Source organism: Sus scrofa, chromosome 11, assembly GCF_054392235.1.
Source record: "Sus scrofa isolate SSC_HxYL_T2T_F1_AM1 chromosome 11, Sscrofa_HxYL_maternal_Yorkshire_Landrace_v2.0, whole genome shotgun sequence".
Lineage (NCBI taxonomy): Eukaryota > Metazoa > Chordata > Mammalia > Artiodactyla > Suidae > Sus > Sus scrofa.
The window spans coordinates 80,957,977-80,978,068 of NC_139393.1; the positions used below are offsets into that span (position 1 = coordinate 80,957,977).

Here is a 20,092-nt window from a genome sequence, read left to right on the forward strand (position 1 = left end):
CTGAGGAGGAGCCCTGAGCTTGCTCACCGTGCAGTTGAGTGGCCATGTCAGGGGTCAGGCAGCATCAGCTTCTCCAGCCAAAAACATGTGGTGATGTATGACTGTGTTGCCTGGCCAACCACCAGGAATCCAGTTATCTTAACTCACCCAGGCCACGCTCTGAAAAGCTAATCTCTGCCTTTTTAACGGCATCTTCACTGGGGGAGCATCACACATTCTCAGGCTGTACCTCACCAAGGACGGTGGTTGAAATGACCCACTGTCCTGTGATGTCCATGAATTGTGGCTTCCTTCCTATGCCTCCCCGTGTGATTTTACTATAACCCATGATGGAATTACTGCTGAAAACACAGCAACATCATTCCACGTTTGGGCTCTCTATGTATGCATAGCAAGAGCACTTAAGCAATTGGCACGTGCTTGGGAAACCAAATGAAAAACTGGTGTTATCAAAGCATTCCACAGGAAGAGGCCTCTCCTGGGTTTTCTTGCCGATGTCCTCTGGGAGGGGACAAAGAACTACTGTCCTCTGCTAAGCTACGAACCGCAAAACCTCTCCTTTGTCGTCCTACACAACAGTAACAAAATGGCATCCTATGTTTGACTAATTGGCTTTTCACAGTCCACTTCGATGTTTTAGCACTTCCTTGATTCTAAATTTTTAGTCATAGGAATAAACGTATTAAGCTAAACGTAAATAGAAGACAGAAAAACGTAAGTCAACCCCAGAATCTCCAGAATGGGTCAACCCCGCTGACACCTTGACTTAAGCCTCGTGAAACTGGCTGCGGACTTTTGGCCTCCAGAACCGCAACAGGATAAATCTGTGTTCAGTGACTATGTCTGCGGCAATTTGTTACGTCAACGAAAGGAAACTAACCTACTCCCTTTCCAGTAAATTCAAGAGAGTTCACTCTAATTTGCCACCTTGTCAACACCTGATATTTTGTCTTTTCCTTTTAGCCTTTCTTGTGGGTGTTTCATGGCAGGCTGAATATGCATTTTCCTGATTAAGAATGAAATTTAGCAATGACATGTTTAATGGCCAAATAGATTTCCTCCTTTTGGAAGTGATCTTTTGTGGTTTTATCCCATCTTTTCCACTGAGGTATCCTTTTCTCGTTGATTTGTAAGTATGATTTGCCATTTCTACACATTAACCAGCCTTGGGTGTATAAATATGGACATGGATTTGGATTCGGATATTGATATGAATACATACTCATCTCCCGTTACAGAGCTCATCGTTTTAGGCTCATATATTTTTAAGAACAGATTTCAACTTTGACACAGTTCTTTTTATCAACCTGTTCCTTAAGAATTGAGAAATTAATCTCATTCCTTGAGGCCATGAAGATATGCTTTTATATTATACTCTGAAGGTTTTGTAATTGTATTACATTTATACTTTCTATACAGTTGGAATTGCATTTGGCTATGTTGTGAGAGCCATCAAGTTTGTCTTTCGTTACACAAACACCCGATTTTCTTATCACCATCTGTTGAAACTCCAGCTGCTGTCTACTTCTGCAGCCCTCTGTGTATGTACGACTTTTCCACTGAACTCTTTATATATCCCTGCCCCTATGTTACACTGCCTTTATCACTGTAGTCTTACAATAATTCATGATATTTGTTAGACTCCTCCTACTTGGTTCTTATGTTTGAGTCTCTTAGCTGTTCTTAGCCTTTTGCAATTTTCTGTAAACTTTAGGCTTAGCTTATTAAGTTCCACCCAAAACCTATTTAGATTTTCATTGGATTATAGTGACTGTGTAATTGAATTCAGGAAGTTTGATATCTTTAAAACACTGAGACTATTCAACTTATATAGATATGGACTATATTTCCATGTACTTAAGCCACTGTTAATGTCTGTCAATGAGACTTTTTTTTTTTCCGGACATGTCTGTGGCATGTGGAAATTCCCAGGCCAGGGACAGAACCTGTGCCACAGCAATGACAGTGCTGGATCCTTAACCCACTGTGCCACAGGAGAACGCCTATAATGCATTTTATAAATAACTGTATTTGAGGGAATTTCAATTCTATTGTTGGCTTTATTCCTACATGATGTATATTTGTGATGCTATAGTAAACAGTGACTTTGTTTAAAAAATAAGTCATTAAAATTTCAGGTATTTTAATAAAATTCTATAATTAATTGTATGCTTAATTCTAAACAATAAATGCCTACCATCATGCTTGAAGTGGGTTCCAGAACTGCAGCCGCATCAAATATAAAGTCAAATTACTGTACTGTTAATCAAATGACTGATGAAGGCTGCAAAACCAGCAGCTCTGAAGGTCAGGGGCCCAAGGACTGAAAGCCAATTGCTTGTTGCATCTTATCCAAATTTTCTTTAGCACTGGGACTCACTGTATCGTCAAACCACTGCAAAAGTTTTTACAAACCAAGTAATAAAAGAGACACCAGTTCACATTAACTCAAAATAAACTCCTGCTTTTGAATTCCAATTTTCACACACAGTTGAAGAAATGTACGTTTCATAAATAACTAGATTCCATTTTTCGCCTGACAATGATAAATAGTAGCAAGAGTGAAGAAAAACAAACCCCTCTCATACACTGCTGGAATTCTGCAAATTGGTATCAGCTTTTTTTAAGAGCAATTTAGCAATTTGTATCAAAATGTAATATGCTTGTACCTGCTGTCCCAGCAATTCTACTAGAAATTTATACCATGGCTATACTCCCACGTATGCACAGAGAGTGTGGATGAGGGCGTTCAAAGCAGCTAATGTCCATCCACCTAAATGACCACCACCCCCGTAGGTCCATGTGAAGCATGCGTCCGGAGTGGAGGGCAAGGCAGACACAGAGAGCGATGGCTCCGGCGCGCTCCTGTGAGGTTGGTTCCAAAGATTAGATAATAGGGTTCGCCAAAGCAGCCGGTACTGCGTCCCTTCTGTTATTAGAACCTTCAACAGCTCCTGCCATGGACCCAATTAAGTACGAATTGCTCACCCTCGCATTTCAGAGCCTCCGCCATATGGCGCCACCTCCCTTTCCAGCCGCATTTCACACGTCTCCGCTCCAAGTACCGACATGGTTGCTTGTTGCTCATCAAAACTGGTCTGTGCATGTGGCCCAATGTCTCTGCCTCATGCTGTTGCCTCAGGTGGTGTGTCCTCCTCCACAATGTCCCCTTAAAAAAAGCCCACTGTCTTTTCAAGTCCAATCTGAAATCCTGCAAGGCTCACGGGAATCATCCCACAGCTGACCCAAAGGGATGCGTTCACTTTTCCCTCTGACCCCCTTTAAATATTCATACTGTGTCTCTTATATCCCCTGCAACACCTGATGTCACGATGTAAGTATCGTCCCTTCTTCCCATTAGGCTACATGTTTTCCTTGAAATAAAGGCTTAATTCACTTATTTTCATTATTCCTTTTAAAAAGAATACAGTAAAAGCATTTTAGAATATTTTTTCCTGAGTTTAGTTTTGTCACACGCAAGAAGTTTGGAAACGTAGTATTATTATTAATGTTCTTTTCAAAACACTATTTAATTACATGTTTTATTTCCTTTGTTACCCAAGAGTTTTAATAAATTTTATTGGAGCACAGTTGACTTACAAAGTTGTGTTAGTTTCAGGGGTACAACACAGTAAATCAGTTGTGCAGGTACCTATCTAATCCTTTGCAGAATCTTTTCCCATATAGGTTATTACACAGTATTGAATAGTTGACCCTGTGCTACACAGTAGGTCCTTGTTAACCTATCCATTTTATATATACTAATATTTATAGGTCAATCTCGGTCTCCTAATTTATCCCTTCCCCTACCCACATTTCCCCTTTTGTAACCATAAATCTGGTTTCAAAATCTTTTTTTTTTTTTTTTTTAAGGGCCATACCCATAGCACATGGAAGTTCCAAGGTTTGTGGTGGAAACAGAACTCCAGCTGCTGGCCTACACCATAGCCACAACCACAAGGGATCCGAGCCGCATCTGCGACCTACACCACAGCTCACAGCAACGCCAGATCCTTAACCCACCGAGCGAGGCCAGGGATTGAACCTGCAACTTCATGGCTCCTGGTCAGATTCGTTTCCGCTGCACCACGATGGGAACTCTCTGATACTGTTACCTTCTTAATGGCAGAGATTTGATTATATTTTTCATACACCCTAGCACACTTAGCACTGCTGTATATATTTTAGATATTTTTCATTATTTTGTCTAAGTGAACTCATTTGCCTATCCTAGGTCAGCTCCTCATCATTCTTAACTGGCTTCCTGACACCTTCCAACCCCTTCTCTGTCTGCTACAAAGTAACCTTTCCAAGTGCAGGTCTGATGGTGCCGACCATGACTTAGAAGGTTCCCCTTGCCTACAGAACAGATGCAAACACCTGTGCGTGGCACACAAAACCCTCTGTGTTTCGGCTACTGGGGTCTATTTCAGCAGCCCTGCCTCCAACCCTATTCTCATAACATGGGGTGAGTTTCCAGGTGCAGATTCCAGGCCAGACGTCTCTCCGCCTGTCCTCCATCCCGTTGCTCACACCGCTCCTTTGCCCAGCCCCATCCACCTGCAGCCCCTGCTGACCCATCTTCCCCGCCCAGGAAGAGTCTCTGCTCATGACAAAGCACTCCCTTCCTCGGACACCCCTGCATCCTTCCATCACAGATCCTGGAATCCTATTCCCTACTCACTGCCCAGGTGCCTGGACCCAACTACTGTAAGATAAGCCCCTCGAGAAAAGGCTCCATGTTTTACAAAGCTTTGCATCCTCATGCACAAGCCTAACAAAAAGCATCTTATTCAATGACTGCATGACAAAATGAACCCAAACCAGAAAGTAAGTCTTTCGGTTATCAATGAGGACCGTAAGAAACCAATGCATAAAATGCCTCCCAACCAGAAAAATCAATTCTGCAGTGCCTGGGTATCTGACATCACTGAGAGATCTGCATAAGTCAATTTTTTAATTGATTGCTTTGTCAGTTTCATATTAAAATTTCTAAACTGCCTTACGTATTTCCCTGGGTCGGCCAACAGGATATTCAGGAAAGAGTTCCACCCTCTGCTGGAGTTGTCAGGATGAAAATAAACCTCAGAATGGGTTTTAACTAATTTATGCCCACAGACACCATTAAAGAATGGCCCTCTACTGGGAAGCCCCAGAAAGCCTGCCTTTCCCTTTACTTCCTGCTTTGCCAGCAGCTGTTACCTCCCATCCCGCTAGGGCTTCCGCTGAAGGCATCACCCACTGGGCTCTCCCGCCCCTTCTTCGCCCTCACCTCCCCCCCTGCATATGCATCTGAAGACTCGGGGGAGTTGTTAGGACAGAGTAGAAATGCACACGCATGAAATCACATGCCTAGTCAGACAGGCCTTTATTTACAGATACCGTCCTGAGACCACTACTTTTCTGTCCCTGGAAAGAAAACACAAGGGCTAAGAGTTTATCCCTTGTGTGGCAATGGCTTTGTAAAGGAATTTCTGCATCTGAGCTCTGGTCCTGGGTCTTAAACTTGCCAACAGCCTGACCACCAGAGACTCATCTCCACTGGAAAAAAAGGGTTCAATCAAGTACCATCAATGGAGATGTTCCGTTGACAGCGTGTGGTTTAATCCTAAGAAGCCAGAAGGGAGAAACGGAAGAACAAGGCTCAAACTCTACCAGCCCAAGGTGAAAGGATGTTAAAGCTGAAATAAAAGAGGCGTGATATTTAAAAAAATTTTTAAATAGTATGGGAAGGCGAACAGATTGGAGAAAACCAAGAATCTGTAAAGGAAAACAGGACGGAGAAAAATACTTGATGTCAAGGCACAGATAAAGTGTAGTGGGTTTAACAAAAAGATCTGCTTGCTACTGAAAGGAAACATCAGTTCTGAGGAAGGACTCTCTCCGGCAGAAGACTGCAGCAATGTGGAGGGTGGGGACGTCTCGACAGCCCCTGGCGTCTGAGTGGCAGTACCAGCAGTTACCGGCCATGTTCTCAGTGGCAGGTGCAAGGCAAAGCACTGTACATGCAGCAACTCAGACGAGGCCCATATAGGCCACTTCGGCAGGCGTGAAGGTCACAGGTGCTGCTTCAAGGTCCCAATATCATGGGTCCGAGAAAGCCACCTGGCCAGGCACAGAGTCGGAGTAGGGGACATGACAAGGTTACCTCCATGTAGGCTACCTAAGGACAGAGGGTGGGTGAAGATGCGCCCCTAATGCAGTCAGCCTAGCAGCAGAGATGGAGACGGCCACTTGTGAAAGGTCACTCACTGCTAAGGGCCTGGATTCTAACCAGACCCGAAATCAGTGACTGCCTTTCCAGGGGCCATGATGGGTCAGATGGTGAGAGCCAGTCCATGGGCAAGCGGCATGGCAAAGAAAGTTCAGGGACAGAGGGATTTGAGAGATGGAGTAGAGAGTCCCATTGCTTTAAAAAAGGAAGCGTTCCCTGGTGGTGCAGCAGGTCGAGGCTCTGTCACTGCTGTGGTCTAGGCCACTGCTGTGGTCTGGATTCAATCCCCAGCCCATGCTCTTCCATGTGCCATGGGGGTGGTGGCCAAAAAATTTAACTTCAATGAATTTTATAGTTGTGCAATCATCACAACATAATTTTAGAACATTTCTAGGGATAGGCTGGGGGTTTGGGATGAAAATGTCTTGAAGAAACTTTAAAATGAAAAATAACCAAATGTACAACTGAAGGGATAGTCCTTCTGAAACTTGTGACTAAGTTTATGAGGATAAGGCCAACCGGCCGGGAGGCCCAGTCATTTTACAGAAGGAATAAGAGGAGGAATGAGATCCGGAGAAAGGGTCAAAATATGAGTTGACAGCATTTACTCCTCAAATGTTAGTAATTTTTTGTGTCTGGATATTTTTATTTTTTCCAGCTTTAAGGTATAATTGACAAGTAAAAATGTAAGATTTTGTCTTTCTGTCTTTCTAGGGCTGCACCCACAGCATAGGGAGGTTCCCAGGCTAGGGGGGTCCAATCAGAGCTGTAGCTGCCGGCCTACCTCAGAGCCACTGCACCACAGGATCCGAGCCGCATCTGTGACCTACGGCACGGATCACGCAATGCTGGATCCCCAGCCCACTGCGTGAGGCCAGGGATCTAACCCACATCCTCATGGATGCTAGTTGGGCTCGTTAACGGCAATCCACGACGGGAACGCCAAAGCTGTAAGATATTTAAAGCCTACAACGTGATGACCTGATCTAAGTATTCACTGTGAAGGAACACCCCCCACCATGACTGACTGAATGTGGGATTTTATTTTTATTAGGTAGGAAAGTCTCAAAAGTGTGCACCTCGTAAACAGCTTTCCTGAAACAAAAGATAGAGCTGAGATTTGCTGACAAAATTCGCCACACAAATTAAAAGGCCCTTTGGAAATCTGGAGAACGATTCATGAGCCAACCATTTTTCTTGAATGAACTGGACCTTCTGAGTCACTTTCTGTTTCTAGGATCTTACATGCCTTTGAAAGAAACAAGATAGCTAAGATAAATAAACACATTCGGAGACTACCTTCTCAAAAGTAATCCAGATTGTTCATTAGAGTGGTGTCCGGGCTGAATAAAATTAAAAGCAAACAAAGAGATCTTAGTGCTAATTCATCTAAAAGATCCTTCAGGAAGAAACCTACATGAGGTTACCGCCACCCACGTTCAGACGAGACAGAATAAAGCAGACAGGTAACATTTTTCATAGCTGATGAGTGACTCCGAATTAAATTTTATCCTGTGGCCAATTTCACGTCTCAGCCAACACAACCGGTTTCATCAGGGCTTATCATAACATCAAGGTGACTTTCAGAGGCAGTGGTGTCATGGTCACTTGTCACTTTCACCTGTTGGCCCTACTGGGCAGACTTTTTGCCTTCAAAATCTGACGTTTCCTCACTGGGTAAGTTCGAGGCCACGCGGGAAAGTGGGACTTTTCCTTAGGGGTCACTGCTCAGGCTGGACGGGAAGGTCTGTGGAGGAGACAGTAGGAGATCAAGGGTGTCTCGTTGCCATGGGCAGTGTTCCCGACTTACTGGTCCACACTTACCTGTGTGATGTTATCATTCATAATTGTGGTAGGAATAGCAACAGTTGAGCATACCTCGGTGTGCTGAATTTGACATTTTGCCCACATTCTCTGGTTTAATCCTCCCCACCACCTTTCTGGAAGCCACCATTGTGGGTACTGTTTAAGCATGCAACTTGAACTTGGAAGAAGTTGAACAGCTCTAAGTCACAGCTTGCCTGCGATTCCTAGCCATGGTGCTCACCTGTGTGTGGAACTGCCCCTTTTTCCATTTTTAAAGCTTTACTGAAGTATCATTGATTTACAACGCTGCGCTCTCTCCTGCTGTACACCAAAGTGAGTCGTACGTGTACACACAGCCATTCTTTCAGATTCCTTTCCCACACGGATTATCAGACAACACTGGCCAGCGTTCTCTGTGCCATACAGCAGGCCACGCCCACACTGAGGTTTATGCAATGACTGGCCAAGGGGGACCCGCTGTACAGCCCCTTATTCTTATACCTCAGCTTGGCAAGACAGAGCCCTGCATGAAGGTTCAAATCCTATGGATTTTCCATGGTTCTATATTCACCTGACAACTTTGTGTGTCTTTTTAGGGCTGCACCGGCATCATGTGGAAGTTCCCAGGCTAGGGGTCTAATCAGGACTGCAGCTGCCGGCCTGCACCACCGCTCATAGATCCTTAACCCCTGAGCAAGCCAGCCTGAACCCACATCTTCAGGGATACTAGTGGGCTCGTTACTGCTGAGCCCCAACAGGAACTCCACCCTGACCTTTACAAACTCCTTGTGTCATAGGGTCTAGAAGACCAGGGACCTAGTTTGATTGTGTGTTGGGGTGGGGGGACATCCTTGGAATGCAGAAGTTCCCAGGCCAGGGATAGAACCCGCGCCACAGCAGTGACAATGCCAGATCCCACTGAACCACAGGCGAACTCCGACAATGTGATCTTCAGGTCACTCACCCTTGCCTGGCTGGTGTTTCCACTTCTTAGGATATTTTACAGGAACCAATGAGGATCAAGTACGTGAAAGAATTCTGCAAACTCTACAGCAACGCACACAGGCGACTGTGATTTCTGCCTTGATAAATCTCCCACTTGGACCCTGGAACAGCTGTGTCATGTTGTGTTTCCAAAAAGGATGCAGAGCTGGGCAGCCAGGCCAATATTATTCCACCTTGAACTGGATCCCTCCCGCTGACCCTCTGCTCCTTTCCCAGGCACGCTGACGATTTATCTTCTCAAAGCAAAACAGCGTGTTCCGACTGCCTCACTCCTTCCCTGCACTTGTTACTCTGCGCTTTACCTCTTGTGTTTTTTTCTGCAGGATGCGAGGGGTGGGAACCAAATGCAAACACCACCACCAATGAACACAGGTTTACATCTCCTGCAAGGGACTGTTTCTCCCCTCCTCCTCCCACCCCCAACGCCCCAGAGCTCGACGGATGCAATTCTCCTTTAAATGTTTCTAAGTCTTGTACAAATACTCAGGTGATGCAGAAATTCTGAACTTAGGAGCAAGCTGTGACTGTTCAAATGATTTTGTTTTCTGTTTTCTTAAAGATGAGCCATGGCCAAGGATGTCATGGGGGATGGTACAGAGTCTGTTTACCTAAAGCAGCCTTGTTTGGGTAGTCTTCCCTTCAAACCAGGACATCAGCCTCCCCTGCCGCTCCTGAGGGACAGCGTGACGGACTCAGCATCTGTGCTGGTTCACCCAGCACCGTCCCACTTTGAGCATCGCAAATCTCACCTCCCAGCAAACCCCCGGCCCTGAGCACCCTGGCCGGCCAGCGACCCCGGCTTCCTGCTCCAGCACTGGCCCTTTGCCTCTCTGTATGTCACAAGCCCCAAGCACAGTGGGTAATTTCCACCTATCAGTTACACACATGAAGTCCTAACTGCATTCAAAAATAGATCTACCACCCCCATAGACCGTGAGGGAGGAGAGAGAAGAGGGCAGATGTGCACAACTGAGCCACCTCGCTGTGCTGCAGAAACCAGCACATTGTGAACTGATACCTAGTATAAAAAAAGTTTTTGCTCTTTTCACACAACAGCCGTTCCCCTGACGCTGGAGCAGAGCTCAGAGCTGGCATGGGCAGAACAAGCCCTCGCACTGTGGCCGGTGCCTCCCAGTCACCCTGGGTCCTCGCAGCATAGTTGGTCGTCGAACCTCTTGATAAATGATGGTTTTCATGTGGGGAGCTCTCGGGGAATAAAGCAAAAATGTTTGTCATCCACAAACTCCATCTGCAAGACGTGTGTGGGAGTGATAATTGGCTGACACCCAGGGAAGGGGGAAAAGCAGCCTTTCGGGAGGATGAGGTGTCGCGTGGAAGGCGAGCCAGCGGCCCACAGAGGACAGAGCCCAGCAGGGTCCCGGACCCCGGGCCCCCCGGGCTGCGGGGACTCGCCTGCTGCCAGCCCAGGCAGGTTCCAGCAGGTTCCCGGGCCCCACCGGCCGCCGGCCAGCTCCGGGCCTGCTCGTCCTCACTTTGGCAGCTGGAGGCAGCCCGAGGGGAAGGCCGTTTCTGCTTCCCAGTGGGCTGCGGTGCGGGCGAGGCCAGCGCCTTTACCCCCGAGCAGGCCCTTTGACAGCCCGGCTTTGATGCTCCGGGGCAGCAAGACGGGACCGGGGAGCCTCATGAAAGCGCCACCACACACGTTTGATCCTCTCCCCCGCGTGTCTCCACGTCCGAGGGCTCTCCGCAGTGGGAGAACTCGGGGATCGTAAACAAAGCGGCATTGATTCGCGCCGTCTGAGTCTGCGGCTCCTCTTTTTAATCCCTCCTCCAGGAAAATCTCCAGGAGGCTTCAAAACCAGCCCAGCAGTTTCCCAGCTTTTTACGTGACACCCCCAGACAATCAAAGTCCACGGCAAAGATCACACGCCGATATTTTCAAACGGTGAAAGGTGGGTGCAGGCCTGGGGGTGTGTGTGTGTGTATGTGTATGTGTGTAAGCCGCATGGGTTATTCACAAAAATCAGCGGAGGCAGCTCAAGATCAGACATCGCGGAAGAAGAGCGCCTTACCTCCTGATGATGCAGAAAGCGAAATCGGAAAGCAACATGTGTATTTTTTTCTTTTTTAGAGCCACCTTCATAGCTTACAGAAGTTCCCAGGCTAGGGGTCGAATCAGAGCAGCAACTGCTGGCCTACACCACAGTCATAGCAATGCCAGATCCCAGCCGCATCTGCTACCTACACCGCAGCTCAGGGCAACACTGAGTAAGGCCAAGAATGGAACCTGCAACCTCATGGATACTAGTCGGGTTCCTTACCCTGGTGCCACAGTGGGAATGCCAACATTTTTCTACTGAGGGAAAAAATTTTTTACGTCCGCATCTGCAGCACATGGAAGTTCCCAGGCTAGGGGTTGAATTGGAGCTGCAGCTGCAGGCCTATGCCACAGCCAAGGCAACACTGGATCTGAATCACATCTGTGACCTACACCACAGTTCACAGCAACCCACTGAGGCCAGGGATCCAACCAGCGTTCTCATGGAAACTAAGTCAGGTCCTTAACCTGCTGACCCACAATGGGAACTCCCAGGAGGGCAATTTAAACAAGTGGCACAGGAGTTTAGAGAAAAGGAATCATAATATTAAAGGGAGAAGAAAAATGGGGGCATTTAATTTGAGCTCACCCTGCTAGGTTATACTTTACAAAGAAGAGAGAACATTATCGGGAAGCAGGTGGGGTCACCCTTGGGCCCCCAAGGAGGCACTGGGTCAAGGCTTCAACCACAGCCAGCAAGCCAGATCCTAGCAGCATCCTGGATCTTCAGAGAATGAAAAAGAGCTGCAAGGGAGCTCCCATCGTGGCTCAGTGGGTTAAGAACCCGACTAGTATCCATGAGGATGTGGGTTCAATCCCTGGCCTTGCTCAGGGAGTTAAGGATCTGGTGCTGCCATGAGCTGTGGTGTAGATCGAAGATGTGGCTTGGATTTGGCTTTGCTGTGGCTGTGGTGTAGGCCGGCAGCTCCAGCTCTGATTTGATCCCTAGCCTAGGAACTTCCATATCCTGCAGGTGTGGCCTTAAAAACAAAAAACAAGAAAAAAAAAAAAAGCTGCAACAAGAAGGGGAAATATGGTCTGTGTAGCTCAGGGAAGGTTCTGGAGCTCCCTGGAGCATGTGGCCTGCTGCTGACCAAGGCTCAGCACTGTCTTCTCTCGGCCTGAGCTATGTTCTTACCCCCGGACACAGGTCTCTCCAGCCTGGCACGCTTGGTTTTTGGGACGGCTTCCATCAGGGGCTGTTCTCCACTCAGGCTGCTTTCAACAAGTACCACCGTCTTTGCGGCAGCTTCCTTAAACAACAAACGTTTGTCTCCCACGGTTCTGGAGGCTGGGTAACACCCCCCTCACCCCGTTTCCCACTCTGGGAAGCTTGTTTGTGCTCTTACGTCCTTCAGCCAATCAGCGGACTCCCACGCACATGATGGAAGGTAAGTGGATTTGAAGTCCACTGATTACTGACTGCAGATGTTAACCACGTCGAGAACATACCTTCCCAGCAACAGCTAGAGCAGTTCGTGTTTAAGTGCTTGGGTTCCCTGCCCAGCCGAATCAGTATGCACAGCTGATTATCACAGGACCAACGGGTAACTCCTCGTTGGGGGGGATATTCTGTGCACTGTCCAAGTTTAGCAGAATTCCCGACTCCTCGTTACTGGCATCGCTGGGGTCCTGACAGAACCGCTTTTCCAGGACATGACGTTAAGACCTGCGTTTCCTCCATCTCCCCACAAACGGCTCTGTGTTCTCCCCAGCTGGATGCAGAGAGACCACATTGCAATGCCTGCATCCTCTGAGTTGGATATTTTCACTCAGATGCTGTTTTAACACGCTGACAGTTAAGGAGTTTAATACTCTCAGGGGTCTTCAGTGGGCAAAACAACTAGACCTTTGGGTGGGAGCAGTCCTAGGCTAATACGTCGAAAGGAATGCGTTCTCTGTCCTGGTGCTGTCTCGTACGTACCCTTCCTGGAGGAAATGCCTTTTCTCCTGAAACACAGACTTCAGAATGAAATAATATAACCAGAGATGACAGTTAAGGCTGTTCAGGCTGGGCACTAGGCTTGAAAGAGGGTCTCTTTACCAAAAATTCTGAAAGCGCTTAATGTCACCATTTTTTTTGTTGTTGAACAGAATATTTTTACTTACTGAATACGTAAAAATAGCTTTGACCTTGAGATGAAGGCAATTTGACAAACATTCACTCATCTAAATTATAGATCTTTTTCCTTTTTCAGTGCCTTGCTATCAACAGATTTTTATAGGTACCCTTGTTATATATATACACACACACACAAAACCATGTCCTGTGCTCTTCCAACCATCTGGTATGAAAAAAAACACGTGGATGCAAAACTGCCATTTGAAGCACTGCCCGTGTTATATACAAGCAGGATTGTCGCCTGCACTGTTAATTTCCTTCTGTGCTGGTGTCATTCCAGTTATTTTCTTCGTTATATATAACTGCACAGGACCTTCCAAGAAGCCCACATACATTAAAAAGGAAAAAAAGAAGTAGAGTTGTTTAATGGTACTCTAACCACAAAGTTCTGAGTTGCAAAATAAACACCGCAAAAGGCTAGTAAACCATCGTTTGCAAATGACACATACATATTTGTTTAGTTGCTTCAACAAAGCGAGGGAGAACATCCAATTTGGAATTCTGACCCATTAAGCATCATGGCAGGATACGGAAATCTCTCCTTGGCATTCTTTTTTGCCATTAAAAGAAAAAAGAACTATTTTATTGGGCTCTTAAATGGGAAGCATCTTCTGTCTGATTTACAGCGTGGTCAGCTGAGAACCAGACGCCAAATGTGTTTATGACAAAATACCCCAGATGCTGGCATTGCTGGCCCAATAAAGTATTCCTTTTGCTAATGAAGTTTTAAGGCGCCAGTGTAGACCCAAGCAAAAGACGACCGGGGATTCATTTCGGAAGGAAGGATTCTTTGTTTTCTCCGAATCCACCTAGTTGTTCACATGAGGCTACTTCCCAAACACAGGAGTGATGACAACTTCTATCCTCCTCTGTGTGTTTAAAGAGAAATGGATCTAACTGGTGAGAGAAGGGACCGCCAATATGTTGAAGGATTTTTTTTTTTTGGCATCCTTCATCTTAATCCTCTCTGTGTGGCCCTTTTCATCCTGACTTAAGACATAAATGAAAGTGATTTATGTATCTTTAGGCAGCGAGTCAAACATATATACATGCTCTGCATCAGTTAACTAGTATCGACCCTCCCAGGTTAGAGGTTAATCTTACACACCCAATAAAAGACACAGAATAAAATAAAACCAATATTCTTCATAGGAACATGTCACAAGGTAGTAATTCTATTCACCTTGAGGCTTGGAGTTTCACAGCCCTGGATTATTTGACGAAGTCAGTAAAGTGTGGCCCCACCATACTCAGAATTTGCATTCTGACAAACTAGACTTTCCATTCACTTTAAGTGAAAACATTTAACCGTATGCACCCCCCCACCCCCAAAATACTAGGGGTTTGGCTCCTTTTGCAAGAAGGTAAGCACTTTCCCCTTAGGAAAGCAAATAACCTTTTGTTATATGTTTGTAAATTCATCACAGCTTGATGGTGAGAGGGGAACAGACTAGATTCATTGCTTCCCACAGTCCTTCCCACTCAAATCTCCCAAGAACCAGGCAGAGTCAATATACTTATTTCCATTGACGGGAGAGAAACTGAGGCTTGTCTAAGAATGGACCATTTAACAAGAAAAGAGGTTTGAAAACATGATCAAACTTATGACCTTGCCAGGCATGAAGCATGCTCGACAGCTCATTAAGATGTGGACACTTTTACCCTCTCAGCCTGAATATTCTCCCAATTCTGCATCAGAGAACACTGAAGGTCCCTCTGCCTAACACCAATTACAAGAGCAAACGTTCACTGCTAAATGTCTCAAAGAGAGACAATGATAGCTTGGAAAGAGACGGAGAATAGACCATATCATCTCAAGTGCTTTTCCCCAAGACGACTGAGAAATGGGAACCCATTTCTAGACCTAATCTGGCATGTCTTCTTAGGCAGACACCCCGCTCTGAGTGGTTCCACAGAATAGTGTGTTTACCTGGACATGGGTTTATTGAGATGAGTCCCGGAATTACACACAGCCTACAGACCAAAGCAAATCAAAAAATTGCCGCCCTACGCATTCAGCCATGACCCCACTTTATCATGCACACACATGGGTTAAAGCAACAATTTCAACCCCTTCTGGTGTTAAAGCCTTAAATTACATATTGTGAGTACTGGAAACTTCTGGGTACTGCCCCTTGCTGGGTTTCTACCACTAAACCAGCTCCTGGCATCTGCAAATTCAGTAAGTTTTTACCGAATGAATGCATGAACAGTGGATTATGATGTGAACGAGTCTGTTTTATGTCAGGGAAATTCAAGGTGCTTCTGATCATGAAGCATCTTGTTTAAAAGAACTGATGGTTTGAAAGTATCAGACCAGTGTACTTAAGATTTATCGCTGGCTAGAAGAAAGCCTAAAACAAATGAGACTTATTGCATGAAAGGGCAAATGGAAATATGTGGAAAGGATTCTTCATATAGCATGAGTGAGCCCAAGCGGGTTGCACCATAGACCCAGACCTACCTTGTAAATGAAGAGTTGGCTATAGTAAAAAGCAAAGATAAGAAAAGCCTTGTAGTCCTGCCAATTCCCCCACTGTTGCTTAGCCATCACCTCCTGTGTCATACATAATTGGCTTAAGAGCCAGGGAAGGGGAGGCTTTAATTATGGAGAAGGTAATGGTGCAAAAAATAATTACTCCAGAGCCGTTTGTATTGTGTGGTTTCCATTTTATGGTTTTAATAAAGAGAATGTGACAGTCATCACAGCCGTATCCAAATTCCTTCACAACGACAGAAACGTAATGCAACTTGACATGCAAGAATTTCGTTCAGCAAGCCCACGTGCAAGTGCTCCTGCCAAAGTCCTGGCCCCTCTCCTTCCAGCCATGCTCGTCGTCTTTTTGAAAACTATGTCAACCCCCTCACTGCATCCATGCTTCTTTAAGTGCACAGTCCTCTGACTTGCTTCGTTTCCTCCCAATACTTGATTACTTCCAAAATACTACCCAGCCAATTTTCTCTATTTATCATATTCCAACTATTTCATATTTCCTGTGTGTCTTGCCAGCAACCTAGTGGGTGCGTATCCTAAGGCTGCACCCCTTTACCAAAATTCCGTCAAGTTCTATTCCTTTCATAAAGTGATAAGTGATGATGAAGTCATTAATTCTGAAACCATCTTCTGTTTTTTTCCCATTCCCTCTTGATGGCTCTGCCTCGGAGCTCAAATTTCCCAAGTTGTCTTGTAAGTATTCATTTTCCCAAGGTTGCCTTATTGTGTGGGAGACCATTACGGAAACAACAGTGAACCTTCCCTTTGGCTCTGTGCTCGCGCTCAAGACTGAGCAAGAAGTAGGATTAAACAAAAGCAGAAGATACTCAATTTATCAGGAACTTCCTGGCAAAGGAGACTAGCAAGCGTGTAGAATTCCTCCCTGAGGACCTCTAGAGTTGGAAAAACACCCCAAATGTACTTGCAGTAATTTATGTGGACCTAGGGACGTCACTCCATTCTCCCATCTTTCCAGTGAAGAATTGCTCAACACAAGGCATTCTTACTACACAACATCCACTGTGACGCAGGCATCCATCACACTGCACCATGAAAAGTTCAGTCTGCCCAGAAATTGAATGGGAGATAAAGAACCTCATGGTTCCTCAAAGCGGATGTCTCCATATGATACATAGTTTATGAAGTATCAATTTCACAACTCTGGATGTGAGTACTTCTCTTCTGCTTCTTTGTTCCCCACAGATTCACCAAGAAACCAGTTCCCCCTGCTTGAAAGACGTCCTGATGGCTGAAGCTTCCACAGCCAAGTGACGCCCTGATTTAGGAAATAAGAATATAAGCAATTTAATGTGAAATTAGAAAGCATTTTTGTCATTTAAAACCATGCGCTCTGAATCTTGAGGTCTCAATTAAGTTTGAAAGCTAGTACGCCAAAATGAGGAAACACACACTTTAAGAAGCGCCAAATGCAAGCTTTGGGAAGCCTAATATACTTGACTTATTTAATTGCAAGACACGGCAGCTGCCTAGATCGTAAAAGCCATGGAAGGTCAGGAAATGACACTCAATTCACTGTCCAGGAATGTATTAGGGATAAACACAAGGCATGCTCGTGGAAAAGTGTGAACAGTCAAAAGTATGGAATTGAAGGCTGCAGAGGTCATGAAAATTCACAGTGTAACAAGACACAGAACCCCTCTGAAAAATGTGCCTCAGTTTAAGGAGACATCCTCCGCGCTCCTGCGGTCCAGCTTCCTGCTCATGTGCAGATCAATCAAAACAAAAACCAAGCCAAGGAGGAAGTCCCAGCCCCACCCCTTTCCCCCTTCTCAGCGACACCTGGCTAATCCCATAGCAGCGTTAGCGTGGACTCATGCATCCTTGGAACCCTAACCAAAAACTCCTTCCATGGCCCTCCGATGCCTCTCAGAAGTAAGAACAGTCTCCTTGAGAGAGAGTAAAAGATGGCCATGGCTTGTTTAAAATATGAAGTGTGTAATATGGAATCGAGCCCTTACAACTCTGAAAATCCATCTCAAGCATACACCTAGGTCACATTAAAAGAACTGAGAAGCACAGACCCTTTCACTGGTTTCCTGCAGAGGAACAAAGCATTGGGCTTTATTTGTAAACTCTGAATTTCCTCCGTAAGCATGAGCTTTTTCCCCCCTCAGTATTGCTAGTCAAGAAAAATATGGCTCTAATCCTTTAGCTGTGAATTAACCTGGTATGGGAACTCACTTGTTTTTTTATGGTTGGGGGAGGGGGGAGTTGAGAGGGAAAAAAAAAAAAAAGCCAGCTAAGTTTTTATTGTCTTCATCATTCTAAAATGCCAGACAAGACACAATGTAATTCTGCAGAATCTAGTCTCATCCTGTGACAGATACTTAAATACTCAGGTCAGAGACACTGGAAAGCTATTCTTCATTGCTTGTTTCAGCGATTCCCATTTGGGGTTGCAAATCTGAACCCCCTTCATATAGCATATACATGGGTAAGTATCACGCCTTGGTCTGCAGCCTCAACCTAATTTTGTCATTTTCGGCAGAAGCTACGCAACGCAGAACTAAGGAGGGTGGTGGGGAAGGGAAGAAAGTATGTTTCAATCTTCCCAAAGGAGAGCAGGGATTCCAGCGGAAAGACAAGTTCCTTCAGGTCAAGTGCACGTAACAGCAACATTCATCCTCTTTAGCCTGTAAGACTTCCTAGCAGTAACCAGCAGTGGAAACACCACAGCCATTAAGACCTAGAAGAGTCCCCATCACCCCACAGTTCTTTCGTATCCCTTTGTGACTTACCCCTCTCCCCAGCCTCAGCTCTGGGCAAACACTGGTCTGTTTCCTGTCCCCATAGATGTGCCTTTTCCAGAATGTCACATCCATGAAGTCCCGCCGTACTTAGCCTGGTAAGCATGTGTGGTATCAGAAGAAACAGGAACCTTGGACAAAACTCTGGGAACCACGATTGTCAAAGGAAGGAGGCTTTGCAATGGAAACTCAACCGTAGCGGACAGACAGGCGGAGTGCAGACAGGGAGAACATGTTATCATTTAAATGAAGGCAAGTGGATATTTCAAGAAGAATGGAAGGAACAGATTGTGACAGAGACAGAAAAAAAGATAGAGTGTGGGGAGGGGGGGAGAGGGGAGGAGCAAGGCTCCATTTCCCAATGCAGGCGAATCTTTCAAGAGTTGTTTCCCTCTCTTCTCTGACCCCTCACGGTGTGTTCCCCATTTTGATTATGGTCTCTCGGTATCTGAGGCGGTTTGGATTCATCTCGATCCCTGTGCACTGACACTTTAGGAGCGACGTGAATGGGAGGCTGCATGACTCATGTGCTCAGTTATAGACTGTGGAGCCCTGGACGGCGATGTTTAAGTTCATCTTTGCATCCGGGATGGTGCCCAGCACAATGCCCAAGGGATGCTTAGCAATTATCTGCCGCCTGTCTGAGGAAATGAATTGATCAATTAAAAACGCAGACAGAAAGTCTCTTAAGAAGGCAAATCTGTACCAGATTTTCAAAGGGTCCCTTTCATTATAAATTCACTTAGAACACTGGATAAAGAAGTTGTGATCTATATCTATCTATATATATATATACACACACGTGTGTACATATACATAATGGAATATTACTTGGCCGTAAAAATGAGGAAATCCTACCATTTGCATACAACAGATATGCACTTGAAGGTATTATGCTAAGTGAAGTGAATCGGGACGAGAAAGACAGATACTGTTGATCTCACTTATATGCGGAATTAAAAACAACGCAGAACTCACAGAAAAAGAGCAGACTTGTGGTTGTCAGAGACAGCGTGTAGGGGGCAGGGGGAATTGGAGGTCAAAAGGCACTCATTTCCTGTCCTAAGATAAGTAAGTATTAAGGATGCGGTGTCTGGCTAACACTGCCAAGTGGTGCATTGGAGAGTTGCTGCGAGAGTAAACCCTAACACTTCTCATCACAAGGAGAACTTTCTTTTTCTTTTGACTGTGTCTGCATGAAATGATGGATGTTAGCTGAACATACTGCAGTGATCATTTCATAATATACATAAATCAAACTCTCATGCTACACAACACACCTTAAACTTATACAGTGATACAGGCAAACATTTCTCAATAAAACTGGGAGGGGGTTTCTTAAGTCTTCCACTTTGTCTCATCTTTTCCCCTCTTGGTCATCTGCCATCTCATGTAGACAAATAAATGCCAAATTAGGACACAGTAGAAAGGAATAAATACCAGACACGGAGAAATACACCTCTGAGAAAACCGAATCATTATGGTTTGTGGACTATGAAATTATGTGACACCATGAGGCATATGCCACAGAGCTTCACGCAGTGGCCCTTCAGTAAGCATCATTACCTTCCCGAACTCAGTGAATGGAGCCGACTGCAGATGGCCGTTTGTTTGGATGTTCTCC

At 45.5% G+C, this 20,092-nt stretch overlaps 1 protein-coding gene across 12 annotated transcripts in view; it reads right to left on the reverse strand.

Annotated features, from left to right (window-relative positions):
• The window catches only part of LOC146398709 (uncharacterized), an 843,865-nt gene that overhangs the window by 636,315 nt on the left and 187,458 nt on the right, over positions 1 to 20,092 (reverse strand). The window contains exon 2 of one of the 12 annotated variants that reach the window (XR_014819886.1): positions 15,671 to 16,976. The exons of 10 other annotated variants lie outside the window; for them this stretch is intronic. The gene's annotated coding sequence lies outside the window, so the exon portion shown is untranslated. Of the gene's footprint in view, positions 1 to 4,191; positions 7,962 to 15,670; positions 16,977 to 20,092 lie in introns of those variants that run through there. One more of the 12 variants, XR_014819884.1, reaches the window with a different exon arrangement.